This window comes from Epinephelus lanceolatus, chromosome 10, assembly GCF_041903045.1.
Source record: "Epinephelus lanceolatus isolate andai-2023 chromosome 10, ASM4190304v1, whole genome shotgun sequence".
NCBI lineage: Eukaryota > Metazoa > Chordata > Actinopteri > Perciformes > Serranidae > Epinephelus > Epinephelus lanceolatus.
Genome location: NC_135743.1, coordinates 8,945,363 through 8,962,490, shown reverse-complemented (window position 1 = coordinate 8,962,490; position 17,128 = coordinate 8,945,363). Strand labels below are relative to the sequence as shown.

Below are 17,128 nucleotides of genomic sequence, written 5' to 3'. Positions count from 1 at the left end.
TGTACGCTGGTACGAGCAATCAACCAAGCGACCAGTTGTTCAGCTATGAAAATGACAGCAGCAGCGCTATTACAGCATTTTGCATCATGACACTACCTCTACACCAGACATTTCTGTTGGATCTCTGCTTTAATTAGGTATCTCTATTTTGAAAATGTGACTTTATTTGTGCCAATTAAAGGCTACCATCACTCAGGGGTACTGGTGGAGTCGGAGGCGGTGTCAGCCTTGAGTAGGAGATAAGTTGTATCTGTGTTGCTGCAGTTACAGCTAATGTTATTTTAATGATCATACCATGAGGGCTAGTTTGTTTTTTGGTAATTGCACTGTGTATAATGTGGACTTTGACACATTTATTTGAAGCTCAAACACCTGTTACTACAACTGTTGATTAAGGATTTTATGACACAACAGAAAACCAAAATCTAGTACAAACTATGTAAATAAAGGCACACTAAATCACACTTGGATTTGTGGGACATCAATCAGCACATGTGGTATTATCTTTATCTTACTTTATTTTTAATTTGGTTTATCTGTATTTGAAGTTGTTAATTCGAATCTTTTGTTACCTCTTACCTGTAAGCTGAATTGTACCACTGTAAAGTAATACTAAGGCTACATTCACATTACAGGGCTTAAAACTACTCTTACTTTTCTTGCATTTCACACAGCACTTAGAAAACATTTGAACATCCACAACTACTGCCTCCCTCCAAAGTCCCATCCCCCTCCTCCTGCAACTCCACCTCCCTCCAAAGGCCTACTCCCCCCTCCTCCATTACGTCCTCATTCCGTCTATGATAGACGTAGGTATTAGCAAGGTAACGTTAGAGACACGGAAGAGGAGAGGGAGTGTAACCTTACAACCAAGACAGTCAAATGCAACCCCGGAGTTTTAAAACTCAACCAGTTGTGTTACACGAGCAGTTAAGTCAGTCGGAGGCCTCCACATGGGGAAGACAGACAGGACGCTCGGCCAAACACTGCATTCGGTCTGAATGCAATGATTGGTCGGAGTTTTCTTTGAACCATATGAGAAGGGTATAATTATGAGTTTTTATCTCTGGTGGAACCCACTTACATTTTAGTGTGCCATCAGCTTATTAATAGCATTTTAACCTAAACAAAGAAAAGTGTAAAATTTCCAGAAAGGTAAGTGTTGCTTTAATGGTCAATTCCCATTATTTCCCCGCATCCAATCTTTCTGTCTGGACTAATTATATTCTTATCAAAAGTGACCCATATAAACAGTAACCGTAAACAGTGACCGTAAACAGATCCCTGCCCTCAAATGCCTCACGTGCAACCAATAATATATTTCGGAGAACTGCCCCTCAGAGCAATGGGCGTTTGCTTTCGGGATAACTGTTTGTGAGCTGTCGCACAAATGGGCTTTCAGCGCACAAGCTTTATTAGCAACTATTACTAGTACCTTTGTCGAGAGAGAGGTGTGGGTGCATCTGTGAGAGAAGTCAGGAGTGGTGTGGCCGCGATGTGGAAGGGTTCCCGGAGGAACAATTCCTCCAAAACATAGGATGTCCAGGGCTGTATTCCAATATCTCTGTCAGCGCCTCAAGAAATCGCTGTCATGGCATGTTGGCAAGCTGTACCCGCCAGAAAGCATCTGGCAGCCGGGCTCTGTTAGCTGGCAACTGGGGTAGCCTACCACAGCAGCTGTACAGTCAAGTATGACGTGGGAAAAATATGGATGTATGGGAAGGAAACACATGAATTTAGATATGACCATTCACACAGCTGTCACATAGCCAGTGACTGGATGTAAAAGTGGCCCACATCTGATTAGAAAAATCAGATTTCTGTGTCCACACTACTCTGAAAAAATCAGATAAGTGTCACATTTGATTGTAATGTAAACGAAGCCTAAGTTGTCAGGATTGTGCTCATCCCAAACAGCAGAGCGTGTCTCTCCCGACTATCAAAGTTAGATGATCCAAAGCAGAAACAGGAAGACACTGCCATTCTTCATCTTACACAGGCCTGAGGATGGACATGGCTTCACATCCTTTTCAACAAACTTAAAGAGGCAGTTTGACCACTGTCACTGCTGTACAGTCTTTCGTCCCACTGACTGTGGAATGCAGTGTTGTGGCAATAACATTTAGTTACTTGAAAACAAAAAGGAAATCAAAACATGAATATAAAACAGACATCATTTTTGTCAGGCTTTGGGATCACTCACCACCTCCAGTGACTTATCAGAATTGCCACTGACTTAAAATGCCTACTGTGTTAATTGCCAGCTACAATACCTATATTTGTGAAGCTGTGTTAGCTAAAACTTCCCTGCATGACGCCCACGTTTTATGTGTCTGTGCATTTGTTAGCTTTGAAAGAAAGGCATGCCAGGGTCTGCAAGTTAAAGAAAGACTTCACCCACAGAGTGACTGCTTGTATTGAAAATAGTCACGCCGCGTTACCTTGAATTCATGAAGAAAACTTTGTAAGGTTTTTAGCAAAAATACATGCCTTACCCGGATGAATGAGACTTGGATTATACCGCACAAGTTGTGTGAGAATTTGTAAACAGATGTTTTGATATAGTTTTGCTGTTGTAAAATGTGGTCCCCAATCAATCAATACATCTATATGTTCGCTTCCTCAAGTCTTCTTCACAAATTCAAGGTAATACAACATGACTTACTGATACACAAATGGTCATTTTGTAGGGTGGAGTATTTCTTTAAATCTGCCTCTACTCCTCAGTCTGCGGTGGCTTATAGAGACGAACCAACAGAGAATTATGACCTGACTGTGCAGCTGTTAGCTTTTTAGAAGGTTTGCACCCATCCAACTTTTCCTACCATGACACCAAATCAGATACCTCAACTCAAGGTACCTGCCAATTCTGAGTACTAATGCATAGAGCTGCAATGATTAATTGATTAGTTGTCAACTATAGAATTAATTGACAACTAATCTGACAATCGATTAACTGGTTGAGTATTAAAAAAAAAAAGTCAAAACTCACTGATTCCAGCTTCTTAAATGTGAATATTTTCTGCTTTCTCTACACCTCTATGACAGTAAACTGAATATGTTTGGGCTTTGGACAAAACAGGTCATTTAAGGACATTTTTCACCATTTTCTGACACTTAACGACTATTTTGATTAATCAGGAAAATAACTGACAGATTAATCAATGATGAAAATAATCTTTACTTGCAGCCTGACAAATGTGATATTAGTGCACTCTTTTTTCCCAAACTTTAAATCTGTACACTTCACTGTGTAAAACTAATTCTAATTTTATGTAGGTAACATAAGATCAAGGATTGCTATGGTACTAAAATGTCCATGGCCCCCTCAATCACAACATGGCCTATACCCGAACCTTAATACGGTCAGTATTGGAGCTAACTGGAGCTAATGATCTGCTGCATTACATCAGCACATCCCTAATTTTAGCCTCATTGTTTAAATTTTACAGCCTGTAAATTTCAGCCATTTCAATCAAAGAATGCCCTGATAAACAATGCGTACTCTACCTGCTCTGCTCTGCTCCGAATGGCGACGAAAAAGTCAGTGACTAGCCTTGTGAACATCGTGGAGTAATTAGCAGCTAAACAGCCTGATATCTCTCCTTTCTTTTTGCCAGCAACCAAAACAAACCTAAAAACAATGAGTAAATACTGGATTTAAATTCATCTGTCTGCCATAAACACAACTGCCTCCTAACACAGGGCGGCACAGTGGGGGAGTGCTTAGCATTGTTGCCTCACAGCAGAGGGTTCGAACCCAGGGTGGGGGATTCTCCAGGTACTCCAGCTTCCTCCCACAGTCCAAAGACATGCAGGTTAATTGGTGACTCTAAATTGCTCGTAGGTGTGAATGTGAGCGTCAATGGTTGTCTGTCTCTATGTGTCAGCCCTGTGATAGTCTGGTGACCTGTCCAGGTTGAACTCCACCTCTCGTCCAGTGTCAGCTGGGATAGGCTCCAGCACACCAGTGACCCCTAACAGGATAAGCGGTTACGGAAAATGAATGAATGCTCATTATAAGGTGAAAATATGTCAGGTTTTTCAGCTTGGTGTGGAGATCTCCTGCCCCCAAGTGGCCAAAACAATTATTTAATGCAGCTTTAAAGTAAACCTCCAATCACACTTACTACTACTTAAATAAACTGTGCAGTCACAGTGCACCCCCTGTGTATGCATCTCCTTGTCCTGAGCGCTGATACTACCTTCCATCAGCACCTCATCTTCCTCTCCTGTACTATATCCACCTTCTCTCGGAACAGAACAAACCTCACCTCCACACTATACTCCTTCTCTAAGTACTGTACACTCTCTTCGTGGTTACTACAGAGCTCCAGGCTTCTAAATCCACTTGCTAATAACTGTAGCCACACTGTCTTTAAGTGTACAAGACTTGCCTTTGCGCTCACCAGCTGCCACTGCAATGCAAAGAAATGTATGTGTTTGTCAATGCATGTGTGCGCTTACATGTGCGTGTGGTTTTGTGTTGTTTGTGTGTAGACCGAGAGCAATAAATATGTAAAACACTGCCCTTCCCATTCAGTCAAACTGCTGGATGAAACCAGGCTTTGATCCTTTTTTAATTTCACCTACTACAATGAGTCCACTTCAACCATGAAGGAGAGAGGAGAGGATGGGGGGTACAGGTGTGTGTGTGTATGTGTGAGCGTGTACATGTGTGTATGTGTGTGTGGCAGAGAAGGAGAAAGTGGGAGAGGGGGAAGAGAGTATTCTCACCTATCAGATCATTCACCCAGCCCTCACGCGGCGCATCCCGGGTTCCCCATTGCTCACCCAAAGCGTCCACACGGCGTCACTGTTGCTGCGCTGCTAGCGCCTTGAATCCGCCCCCAACTCCACCACACAGGAAACAAGGTTACTGCCCAAGAGATGTCACTTCCGAAACACCCACTCCCGCTCGCTTGCTCGCGCTCGCTCCCTCACGCCCCCAGCCTATTGCCATGACAACCGAGAAAAGAATAGAATATAAGTGAGTGTTAAAGAGACAGAGGGATCAGAGAGACAGGGAAAAAGAGGGATGCACAGAGAGAGAGACGGAGAGGGGAGGACAGAGAGGGGAAACGGGGAAGAGTGAAGAAGAGGAGAGGAAGAGAATGGGCAGAGAGAGAGAGAGAGAGAGAGAGAGAGAGAGAGAGAGAGAGAGAGAGAGGTGAATGAGTGGGCGGGGAAAAGGATGGATGACAGAGGAGAGGGTGAGAGATTGAGAGAGAGAGGAGGCATGTGGTGGGATGTGATCGGGGGGGAAAGGGAAGAGGAGAGAGAGGTGTAGATGCTGTGGATGCCGTGAAGAAGAAGAAGAAGAAGAAGAAGAGAGAAATGAAGTGATGAGAGACAGAGAGAGGGAAAGAGGGAAGGAAGGGAGGAAGGGAGGAAGGAAGGAGGACACTTTTTTGGGAATAGGGAGCCCACATCTTGTTCCCATAGCAACACAGCCATCCATGAAATACTGACTTGTACCTCCCTCTCACTCTCTTACTCTCTCTGTTTCTGTCTCTCCATCCCTCCCCCTCTCCTTTTCTCTTTCCATCTCTAACTATATATACACACACACCGTGAGCGTAAGTTGGCACTGAGTATGCATGCAGTAATCCAAGCTCTGCAACATTGTCAAACACATCAAAAGGTACCAAATATACCATCAATGTATCGCTCTGCAGGAATTAATCTGTGTCTTTACACTCAGAGTAGCTGTGTGTTGGATAGGCTCGGATTTTATCAAGTTGGTCTCAAATACAACACTCACATGCACGCTGAGAGAGCACTTGGTCGCTGTAATCACTCCTCCTCTCCATTCTGGCTGTGAAGTGATCCATTCCTAAAGCAACTACACTGTAAAGGCCGGTGTATGCTGGAATGAACTAGTTCATACAAAAAGTGTTTATATGTATTCAAAATGGCTACGCTTAACGGTGGGGCGAAAAGCCTGCTGTTATAAAAGAAGAGCAACACACGATAAATTATACAAAAGTATATAAAAGCGTACACTTAAAGATAGTGTCCTCAAGGGAATTCATAGCTTTGCAACCAGTTGTTCACATAAAAAGTTACAGACGTAGTTGTGTGAACAGCGGCCGAAACTAATGTTTTGACTCAGTGGCCAAGGGGACTTGTAGATGAAAAAAATTGAGGCAAAATTATTTGAATATATCAATCAACAGTTCATCATTTCAAACCTGAATATAATTCAGTAATCTTGCTCTCAAATTCTACTTCAAAAATCAAAAATAAAAGTAAATTTATAAAGGTTTGTAGAGGTATTGGACACTTCATTGGACACTTCATTTTAATCAACTTCAATCAACTCATGAGACTTCTCATTCTCTACTGCAATCATCCCTTTTTTGGTAGACTACCGGCAAGTGAGAGTTAAGCGGATTAGCGGATGTCCTGTATGGTAAACAGTGCCGCAAAACTAGGAGCAATAGAGTTTTGGAGCACTAATACGACACCTGTATCTGGTAATGTACGTGTGCTCACCCGTGTCATAGACAGCAGAGGACAGAGGCAGTGCACCTGTAAATGACGGCAAAACATGGTTGAGCATAGCATAGTTTTATATTACGTGACTATTTTGGTACAAACCTATAACCGCCAGTGTCACATTTAGCCATTCAAGATTATAGGGCGACGCAGAGGTCATCGTTGCCCTGGTTCCCTCATCAAAAAGCCCATGTGACTTTTTCCATTGGATTTTGGATTATGCCGAAAATAAACTCTGTGGCGAACTAAAGTTTGAGACACGTAGACGTTTTGTTCAAAACAAGAGAAACTTCACAAAAGAACACCAGTGTCTGTCTCATTTAGCCACTTGTGAGCAGCCGCCTTTTCTCAGACACCTAAGCTTCAAAATTCTCAAGCAGAATATTTACTCTCGCATTTCATGTCATGGAACAAAACGTGACAGTCTCCTAAGTTTGAGTTAACCACAGACCTTTTCATCTAACATAAAATCCATTAGATAAACCTAGTGACTTCAAGACGAGGAAACCGGAGTGCTAAAATGCTAACTCTATGCCAACTTTCCCGGTTTTGAGACTCATTCCTGCAGCATTTTATTTAAAGAATGAAAAAATCTGGGGGGTCTGGAGTTACAGAAAAGTGAGCTCACCAGGCCTCTATAGCCTCCTCATCTCTACTTGATGACAGTAACTCAAGGCTGCATTAGTTGCTACTAGCATAACATACCCAAATCTGCCAAACTGTTGGCAGTCAAGTTGCACTGTAGGCAAAGGAAGACTAACAGACATTTAAATTGTCCACCATGAGTCCAACAATGTTATAGGAGTGCAACGTAAACTGGCAACTGATAAGGCCATCATTTTAAAAGATAGCAACTTGATTTAGCTAACTCAGACTCCTGAACCACCATTTTGGCTTCAGGTGAAGATCACATATTTGCATTTAAAGGTCCAGTGTGTGGGATTTAGGGGGATCTATTAGCAGAAATGGAGTATATGTTCATAACTATGTTTTCATTAGCATATAATCACCTGGAAGTAGGAATTATTGTGTTTGTTACCCTGGAATGAGCTGTGTGTATCTACATATGGAGCGGGTCCTCTCCTATTGAGTCTGCCATGTTTCTACAGTAGCCCAGGACAGACAAACCAAACACTGGCACTAGATAGGGCCATTTGTGGTTTTGCGTTGGCCACCATACGCTTGGCTCAAGGGGTAAGTTTCAGCTAGTTGCAATCTACAACCTCACCACTAGATGCCACTAAATTGTACACACTGGACCTTTAAGAGTCGGATTGTTTCACAGCCAGTACAGAGAGGAGAAATAATAATTACAGCGACAACTACTTCAGCTTACATATGGCAAGTGAGCATTCTATGAAGATGGACTTGACAAAATCTCAACCTATTCCAAGCAGCAGAACTCAGGGTGATCAGATGTACTCTAGATGTCAGCGCCATACATGAGCTGACCTCGAGATACAAAAACAAAATGCAATATGTCTGATGGGGGAGGGGGGAATCGATGTGGCCATCATCTCGCCATGAATCCCAGTCAAGTCCAACTTTCGACACCAACTCCTGGCAGCCTCATCTCATAACCCCTTCCATCCTCTTTCCCATCTATGTCTCCCCTCCTCCTTCTGCCCATCTGTTTCTCAGCCCCCCCACCCCTTCGCTCTCTGGCTCCCTCTCTGGCTTCTTCTTCTTACTGGATGTAGCCCTCTCTGTTATACCCCCCTGTGAACCTTTTATCTCTATCGCCGCGCCTTCCCACTCCCCCCTTTTGTATTTACGCTGTCACTCTTCCATCCTTTCATCCTCAATATTCCTCTATCTGGGATTTTAAAAAAACTAAATTATCTGTCCTAGAATCACATTTCTACCATTCACCTCTCTCCTGTTCCCTCTCACTCCTCCATCTTCTCTCACACTCTTCTATTTTTATTTCTAGCTCCCTGTGAAGTTTTCTCCTGCCTCTCCGAATCTAAATTCAAATGTACCTACCTGACTTTTAGTCTGATCTCTCCCTTTTTCTTATATATGGCCTTTCCTTCCTTTCTCTATGCTCATGTCTTGATCTCCCTGCCAAATTTTAATGCTTTACACAGGCACACATGTCTGGATTAACAGATCTCTAATAATAACTACACAATGAACAATAAATACAAATGGCTCCATCTGTTCAACTTTTGTGTTTGGTACTTTGGTGTTCGTCCATGTTCATCACTTGTGTGTGGAGAGGCAACTGCAGCCAGTAGTAGCGCAAACAACCTCAAGATGTCCCTGTCATTCATTTGCATTTAGTTGCCAGAATATGCCACAATGTAAGTTTTAAATACAAAACACAAAGAAAACAACACATTAAGATGTTTGATTTTATTGTTAAAATGCTCAAGAAACTGCAAAGTCCATGTTAAACGCAGTATTTCTCTTTAAAATTAAATGTGGTGAGGATTTCTCCCCAGATTCTGAATGAGCTGGACTCAACTTGCAAGTAAATACATATGAATGACAGGAACGGCTTGAGACCATTCAGGCTTCGGCCAACAGCAAAGTTTGGTTTGCCTGTTATATCTGCACAGTAGCCTTCTCTCACAATCTCCCTCTCCACTGCTCTCTGGCTCGCTCTCAGTCTCCCACTCGCTTACACTCACTCCCACAACTCTCTCTGCCTCTCTGTTTCGCTCGCACTCTCTCCCTCGTTCCCTGCTCGCATCTCTCCTTCACTTACCTAATGTCTTTTAACTATAACTGGAACTCTCTCAGTCCAGCAATGTCTCTATCAAAATGTCAAGTAAACCTTTTCTTGCAAACTTTTAAAATGTCACAAATATAAAATGTGCATTTCCATCAGGTATCTAGGCTGAAGCGTTTTCTGCCTGTCGATAAACACAAGGAAAAAAATAAGAATGTTAAGAATCTATTTGTCTCTGCCAATGTTGTCCATATATCAGAACAAAAAGTACATGACATACAATTCAATGATGTAGGAGCTAACGGTCACAACGACAAAATAAGCACCTCATTCATGGGAGAAGCATCAGATATTTCTGTAAGGTCACGGTGTGCAGGTATGTAAAGACTTCAGCGTGTCCAGGATGCTTTTGTGCTGTTGGACGCCTACATGGAACAACACAGTGTGGGCTGTTCATGCGAAGTCTGTGTTGTAATCAAGTCATCATTCACATCGCTTTTTATCTTTAACTTCGGTATGAAGAATAAAAAATAGGTTTCAATAACTTTTTTTATAGATGTGAATATAAACGTTATTTGGGGTATCATAATTCACAAAAAGCTGATTGGAAACTGCTCAGTCTCTCTCTCTGTGATACACCCTGTGATTTTCTTACACTCCCTCACTCCTGTTCTCACCCATAACTCCCCTGTTCACCACCTTTTTTATCTCTCTCTGACTTTAGATCTCGCCTGCATTTTGCTCTAAACAGTCTGACAGGCAACTCCAGGTTGCTCTGTAAGGCCCTTTTCACTCAGGGTGTGAATAAATAAACACCAGGAGGGGGGGAATGAGACGCTGGACATCTCTCTCTGCTGCTGCTGCTGCTGCTGCTGCTGCTGCTTTATTCAGAGGCGCAGCCCTACTCTCCACCTGACTGTGAAGGTGATATTCAGTGTGCCGAGAGGAGAAAATAAAGATGAATGGGGAGAAAGAGAGCACTGAGAGTATGTGTGAGTGTGCATGCGTATGTGTGTGTGTGTGCTCACATGGACTTACAAGAACATATCAAGTAATACCACATAACTTTGTGCAGTTCTAAGTTCTTTTGAACCTGTTTTATGCTCCGTGGCAGCCACCAAAAGTGGTGCTACTGCCTGATCGCTCATTTAAACTACAGTAGTTGTAGCAGGAACGTTGTCACTGCAAAACACAGGATGTTTGATGCAACTATTATAACGCTCCTTGTTTCCAGCTGGCACTCCAAAGTTCAGTCAAAGCCTCTCAAACATCAGAAATACTCAATCATGTTTTTTAGTAATATCAACATCCTTCAGAGGCAGAGCTGCGCCAGAGGTCACAACAATCAGCACAGCCAATGAACCATAATTTGGCTAAGAAACATAAAAGTGAAGCACTCTCAAAAAGCCAAACACAAGAGAGGAAGAAACTAATATCCCCACAAGTTTTTCTTCCCCGCAAGTGTCCATTAGGAGTCAATGAGAGGAAATGAGATCCTGATGTTTCACTGGATTATTCAAAAAAGTCTGCATAAAAAAGTGTGTATGCTTCAGCAGTAGAAGTATCATGATCTTTTACTTAAGTAAAAGTAGTAATACGACATATAAAATTTTATCCAAGTAAAAGTAAAGTATTAGCATCAAAATATACTCAAAGTACCTAAGGTTAAAAAAAAAAAAAAAAAACTCATTCCAGTCACGCATTAATGAGTTTGCTTCACTAATGCCGCAGTTGGTAAAAGTGGGACTCATTTCGGCTGCCTTATTTATTGCTAGAGACTTAATTTATAACAATATACCAAAATGTATTAGTCAATTTATATTTTGTATTAAATGACCAATCTTTAGGAGTAACAGCCAATCCCTACTTCAAGTATTATTTTTAGCGTTTTTGACATCCGACAATCAAGCGTCTCAAGGACCCCGCCGCCATTTTTTTATACTTCAAATTAATTTTTGTCGCATTTAGTGAAGCATACATGGAGAAATAAAATAAATGAATCACTACATAAAAACACTCTTGGTTTCTTCTTGTAGACCTGACTTTAAAACTATTTTATTCAGCCTGGAGAAGGCAGCAGGTTAGCCGGCCGCTGTCCACTCAGCTTTCCAGGAGCTGCTGCTGGCCGACGGTGACACGCAATGACGTCCAAACGGCATTTATACAAGTTGAAGTGTGGATTAGATGATAGAATGCTTACACACCACTCACATCTCGCTCATGTCTGCTTACAGTGAGAATTTCCAGTTATGCAGATCTATCGTCAGAAATTTAATATCTATAACCTGAAACAAAGAATTGTTGTGTTTTCGTTGGCTTAGAATGAGACATAGGGAAGGGTCCTCTTCCACAGAGTCCATCATGTCTCCACAGGCCGGACAAACCAAACACTGGCTCTAGAGAGAACCTTTCGCATTTTTATGTTGAAGTGAAGGCCACTGTACGTTCTCTACACGCTTGGAAAGTGAGGGGAGGAGATCAGTTGGTTGCAGTCTGCAACCTCACCACTAGATGCCACTAAATGTTACACACTGGTCCTTTAACAATCTGAATCAACAGAGTAACTAAAGCTGTCAAATAAACGTAGTGAAGTAGAAAATTGTGCTAAAGTACATTGCTTGAGTAAACTGCTGTTGCGTGTGTGTGTGCTCCTTTGTGTTTGTTAACTGAAGAGTGTGAAACAAAGACACCTTCCTAAACCTCATTACCATGTTAACTGTAGTGGCCATATACCGACCCTGAAATGCCATTATCATGGTCATATAACTGTTAAATATTATTTAGGATCCAGGGTTGCCAACTCTCTAACAAACTCTTTTGCGTACATCAGTCGTTTGCAACAAACAATTTGAGTGATAGAGGTCCCTCAAGCAAGGCAAAATAACTTTCCTTGTTGCTGACATCTGCAGGTGCCATAAAGCACAGAGCGGAGATTGAGGAAGCAGAACTATTGATGTCAGGGAGAGGTTTATAGATGCCCCCGTCCTCTAGTTAAACTGCCGCTGGTTCTGTTTGGCTTCTCACCTAATATCATTGAGTCATTACTTACACTGGGTTCGCCTTGGACTAGAGCAACATGGTACAGTAAGCCAATATGTTATCTCCTCCCCATGGTGATCGAATTTATGGTGCCAGATATTCTAAACCTCCTATCATTAAAGCGTCAGAGTGTTGTGGTGCACTGAGCTCTTATCACAACTGCTGATAACGTGAGCATACTAATCCCACTGTTTTACTGACTGCAGCACAGATTTAGCACCATAAAATAACCAAACACCGCCTTGCCATATGTGCCTGTATATTGATCCATTCACTATACTTTGTTGCACTGATTCATGAGAACAGACCCCGATAATTCTGCACTGAGGTGCTCTAGCGTGCCGACACTGTGGCTGATAGGGGTGGGGGGGAATCGATACAGCATGGTATCACAATATTTTTGTGTGACAATATCGTATCCTCACACAGTGCAGAGAATTGATTTTTTTATTATAGAAATGATTAATATTACAAATACAGATTCAATGTTAGGTAGCCTACCAGAATAATATAATAAACAGTTTTTTCAATCCACTAGATACATTCTGCTGCATAAAATGGCTGAAGTGAGATTAACAGACAGAAAACCGTTGAAAAAAAGTACTAAATAGCAATATATCACAATTTATTTTATTGCAATACTCAGCATATCGCAACATATTTAATATCGCAATAATATTGTATCGTGACTTAAGTACTGTGATAATATCGTATCGTGGATCCTCTGGTGAGTCCCACCCCTTCTAGCTGAACTTCGAGATTCCAAAGAGCCATACTGACCAATGTACGGACGCAAATAAAATACATAAGTATTTGAATTTTAACATCCAATGAATACTTATCATTGCATTTCAAACCCCACTGAATTTATAAGTTTGAAACATTTACTTGAAACTCGTGTAACTGAAGTCATTAATCTGAATTCAAAATATGATTTTTTTTTTTTTTATTGATTTATTTGCAATTCCGATTTTTTTTCCCCCAGATCCAAAAATTCAAGTTTCAGAAGTTTAAAAAAAACAAAACAAGGGGCATCGGTGGTTTAGTGGTGGAGCGGGCGCCCCATGTGCAGGGCTGTTGCCGCGGCGGCCCAGGTTCGACTCCAGCCTGTGGCCCTTTGCTGCATGTCACTCCCTCTCTCTCTCCCCCCTTCACACTTGTCTGTCCTATCAAATAAAGTTAAAAATGGCCCAAAAAATATCTTTAAAAAACAAAACAAAAACAAAATCGATTGATGTTGCTCAACTGCAATTGGTGAAATTCAAGTTTCAGAATATAAAAAAAATTCATTGAGGTTGTTAAAATTTGATTGGTGAAATTCAGATCAAAAAATTCAAGTCAAAAAATTTCAAACAGCAACACCCCGGCTACCCAGGTCCAGGATGGGTAATTGAGCCTGTATGCAATCGAACCAACTTCTGACCTATCAGAGCACGGTCTGTCAGTCATGAGATTGAATAAAGCTGCTCGAAAATTTGAACCCAAAGATGACTACTAGGAAGAATGGCATGGTTCCTTTAAGTCACCAAGTGTGTGCCATTTTTATGCAGTTGACTGTACATAAACATTCAGGCTCTATTGCCTATCCCGCCCTGGGTCTTCAGGATGTTGCTATTATACATTTTTCGACTTGAATTTTTGCATCTGAATTTGACCAATTGAATTTCAGCAACCTCAATCTATTTTTTGTTTATTCTGAATCTTGAAGTTTTGGATCTGAATTTCAAAGTGAAATATTGCAATGCTATGAATTCAGTGGCTATCTAAAGTCAAATATTTAAAGTCTTTTATTTGCTTCCATACAACACCATCTACTAATGTTATCTACAGAGGCAAGGTTTTTAACTTTATCTGATCATGAATGTCATGGTGATGGATATACTCAAAACTGATGAGCCATTGTCTGTTTTTATTTTATAGCTGGAGAGACACTACTTTGCTAGGTTGCCCTCACACTTAGCTGTGGTGTCTGCTGTGTCCTCATTTCGCCTTTGCCTGTACATGCATGTACTCCTCACACCTGTTATACCCCTTAAAGTACTATACTGTATGTACTGGGTGTTGAATCTCTGTTGTACATGTCAAACTATATTTTCTTTAAGAATACGTATTTTCTAAAGCAGGACATGAGGCCAGTCCAGCTGAACCCCAAATGTGTTAGCCTAGCGGCACTTGCAAGTCATGCTCCCCGTGCCCTGACCCCTGTGTGTTTTTGTTTCTCTCTTTGGTGTCACCATGCTGATTGAAAGCGGGTCGAGCCAAGCTGTCCCTAAGAGATAAAGAACAATTATAGTCATCTGTCCTCAATCCAGAGATAGACTAGGAACTGTGTCATTGTCTTATTACCCAAAGGGTTGACACTGAAACTTCTCACTCATAACACCTTAACTCATGTTGCCTCAGCAGCGTCTGGCAAACAGCTGGCAGACAGACTGAGAAACTGGGGGGTAAAAACCCAAAGGGAATAGTTCAGAGACCTTCATATTAAAGGCTGAAATGTTATTAGAAGTAACTGTAGGAGAAGTCACAGGAAGTAGTAGCTGACAAAAAAAGTACCAGTAATCATACCAGTCCCACCATTACTCATCATTAACCTGCCATTTAACAACAACAATAGTACAGGCATGTACTTAGCGGACCAGCTGTGCAGCTGCATAGTCAAGTCCCTCCCACTATTCATCAAACTGGGAGTCTTCCAGGGTCACAACAATCATCATGCAGATATAGTGACAAGTTATTACAGCCAACACCATGATGAGGGATCTTCTACTCTATCTATACAAACACTGTGTAAAACATACATTAAATTTAATTGTAAGTTTTATCTATTCAGTCTTTTTTTTACTAAGTATGTCGAATACCTTTTTTCACCAAAACGCATATAAGCTGATTTTTTAAACCTAGAAAATCTGCTTCTTCTTTCCCATTGCAAGAAGTTGAGAATGTTTTTCTGTGTTTTTTTTTTTTGGCTGTGTAACGTTTAATGTCATAAATGCACTGGAAACAGGGTTAATAAAAAGTAGAAAGCACCATGTAAGCCAGTTGGATGTTACAATGCTTATTTCTTTTTTGTATCCGTTACAAAAACTGAGACTGAGGGCATTTGTGCAAGAGTTGCAGAAGTTAACGACAGCGGCGACAAGCCTTTGTTGCTTCCATGATAGATAAACTTAGCGTGTCATTTTTACATCACTGCCAGTCGAAGCTGGAGCCGATAAATACCCACGACTATTGCAGAGTCACTTGTCCTGGTAATGAATGTCAATTGTAACCTTTCGCACTAAGGACAAAAGCCAAATGTTAGTGGGGTTTTTTATCCAGCGGCAAAGGGACTTTAATTATTTCTAATTCAGCATAGCAGGTATTATATGTAAGCATATTTTGCTGTACAACTGAAAAGATCAGGTGGGTCACTGTGCCTTAAGGAACTGCCAACCTACAAAACAAGAATTTCATTAGTCTGGGTTCAATGGACTTCTAGTAACCCCGAATCTAAATGCTGTTTTAGAGCCTGACAAGAATATAATTTAATGTGTAACACTGAGGGACAACACTGCGCCTCCTTACAAACACATTCTGCTGCAAGATAACATGTTATTTATGAGTTATTTACAGGTGCACCAGCCTGGAAGCACAGGTTTCAGCCTGTATTCTATATTCATTTTCAGTGATGGCACACAAACGCTGAGCACACAAAAAGTGTTTGTGGGGCCAACATGAATTAGCTCAGAAACAAAAAATAGGACAGGAAAACAAAACCAGTGATGAATGCCTAAGTGAACACAAGATCTGAACATCTCACAACTGTAAATAAAAAAAACAAAAGTGCAGACAGAGTTGAGTTATGCTTGTTGGTTGATAGCATTTGCAGTCCTTTGGTAAGATGCTGATTGCGGTGACCTGTACACAATTTTTTTTGCCATTCACTGACATTACCCTTTCCTGAGAAGTAAGTTTACTGATAGTCTCACGTGACCAGCCTCCCTTACTTCGGAATGGGAGTCTGGGGACATTTGATTTTCGTTCTGTAATAGAAATGGGCGGGGATATCCAGACCACGTGACGGTATTGCCATAGGTACAGCACGTGTGTTACATGTAACAGAGACGTTGCGGCTCTGCAATATAGCTGAATCAAATGAACTCATATCCATTTTAATCTCTTCTTGCGATGCACCGAACACTTCTTTTTCTGTTGTACTACGCACAACAATTCGGGGAACAGCAAGTCCGTTGTAGGCGGGTGTAAGGCAAAGCTAATCAGCCGTTGGTCGAGGAAGTACACAGATCTGGATCCAATCCAATGGACAGGACAGTTAAGTGTGAAAGGGGGAGAGAGAGAGGGGATGACATGCACCAAAGGGCCACAGGCTGGACTCGAACCGGGGCCGCTGCAGCAACAGCCTTGTGCATGGGGCGCCTGCTCTACCACTAAGCCACTGATGCCCCGCCAGCGCTAGTTCTATTACAACTTTCCTATGGGAATGTCCACAGACGACGGCGTCTGTGTAAGAGACTAGTTTACTGACCCCTGTTGCATTTGTTTTACATTACTTTTACAAAATAAACAACATTTTACTTGATTATTACAATTACACATTAGTTTTGCATAACTTTGATCAACCTCGTTTCTGATTAGTTCCCACTACAATATAACTCCATTTTAGTTCCATTCTGAGCCTGCAGATGTCTGAACTGCACCTTGTAGTCTCTCCTTCACACAAAAAGTCTCAGAAGTCACTCTGAATCTCTGATTGCATAATTAGCTGCGGTCTTAGCAAATCAGACTTCAGCTCGACACAGGCTGAAGCAAAACACTGCATGAAAGGCAAATCTGACCCTTTGGCATTAAAATGAAACGATAACACAGTGAAAATTGGTACAAACTACCACCTGATTTGCAGCTTCAGTT

The 17,128-nt window shown here is 41.5% G+C and overlaps 1 protein-coding gene across 14 annotated transcripts in view; it reads right to left on the bottom strand.

Moving 5' to 3' along the window:
- Window positions 1-17,128, bottom strand: part of syngap1b (synaptic Ras GTPase activating protein 1b) — a 217,200-nt gene that overhangs the window by 170,612 nt on the left and 29,460 nt on the right. For 2 of the 14 annotated variants that reach the window (XM_078171415.1, XM_078171416.1), the window contains exon 2: window positions 4,738-4,953. The exons of the other annotated variants lie outside the window; for them this stretch is intronic. The gene's annotated coding sequence lies outside the window, so the exon portion shown is untranslated. The remainder of the gene's footprint in view (window positions 1-4,737; window positions 4,954-17,128) is intronic. 14 annotated transcript variants of the gene reach the window in all.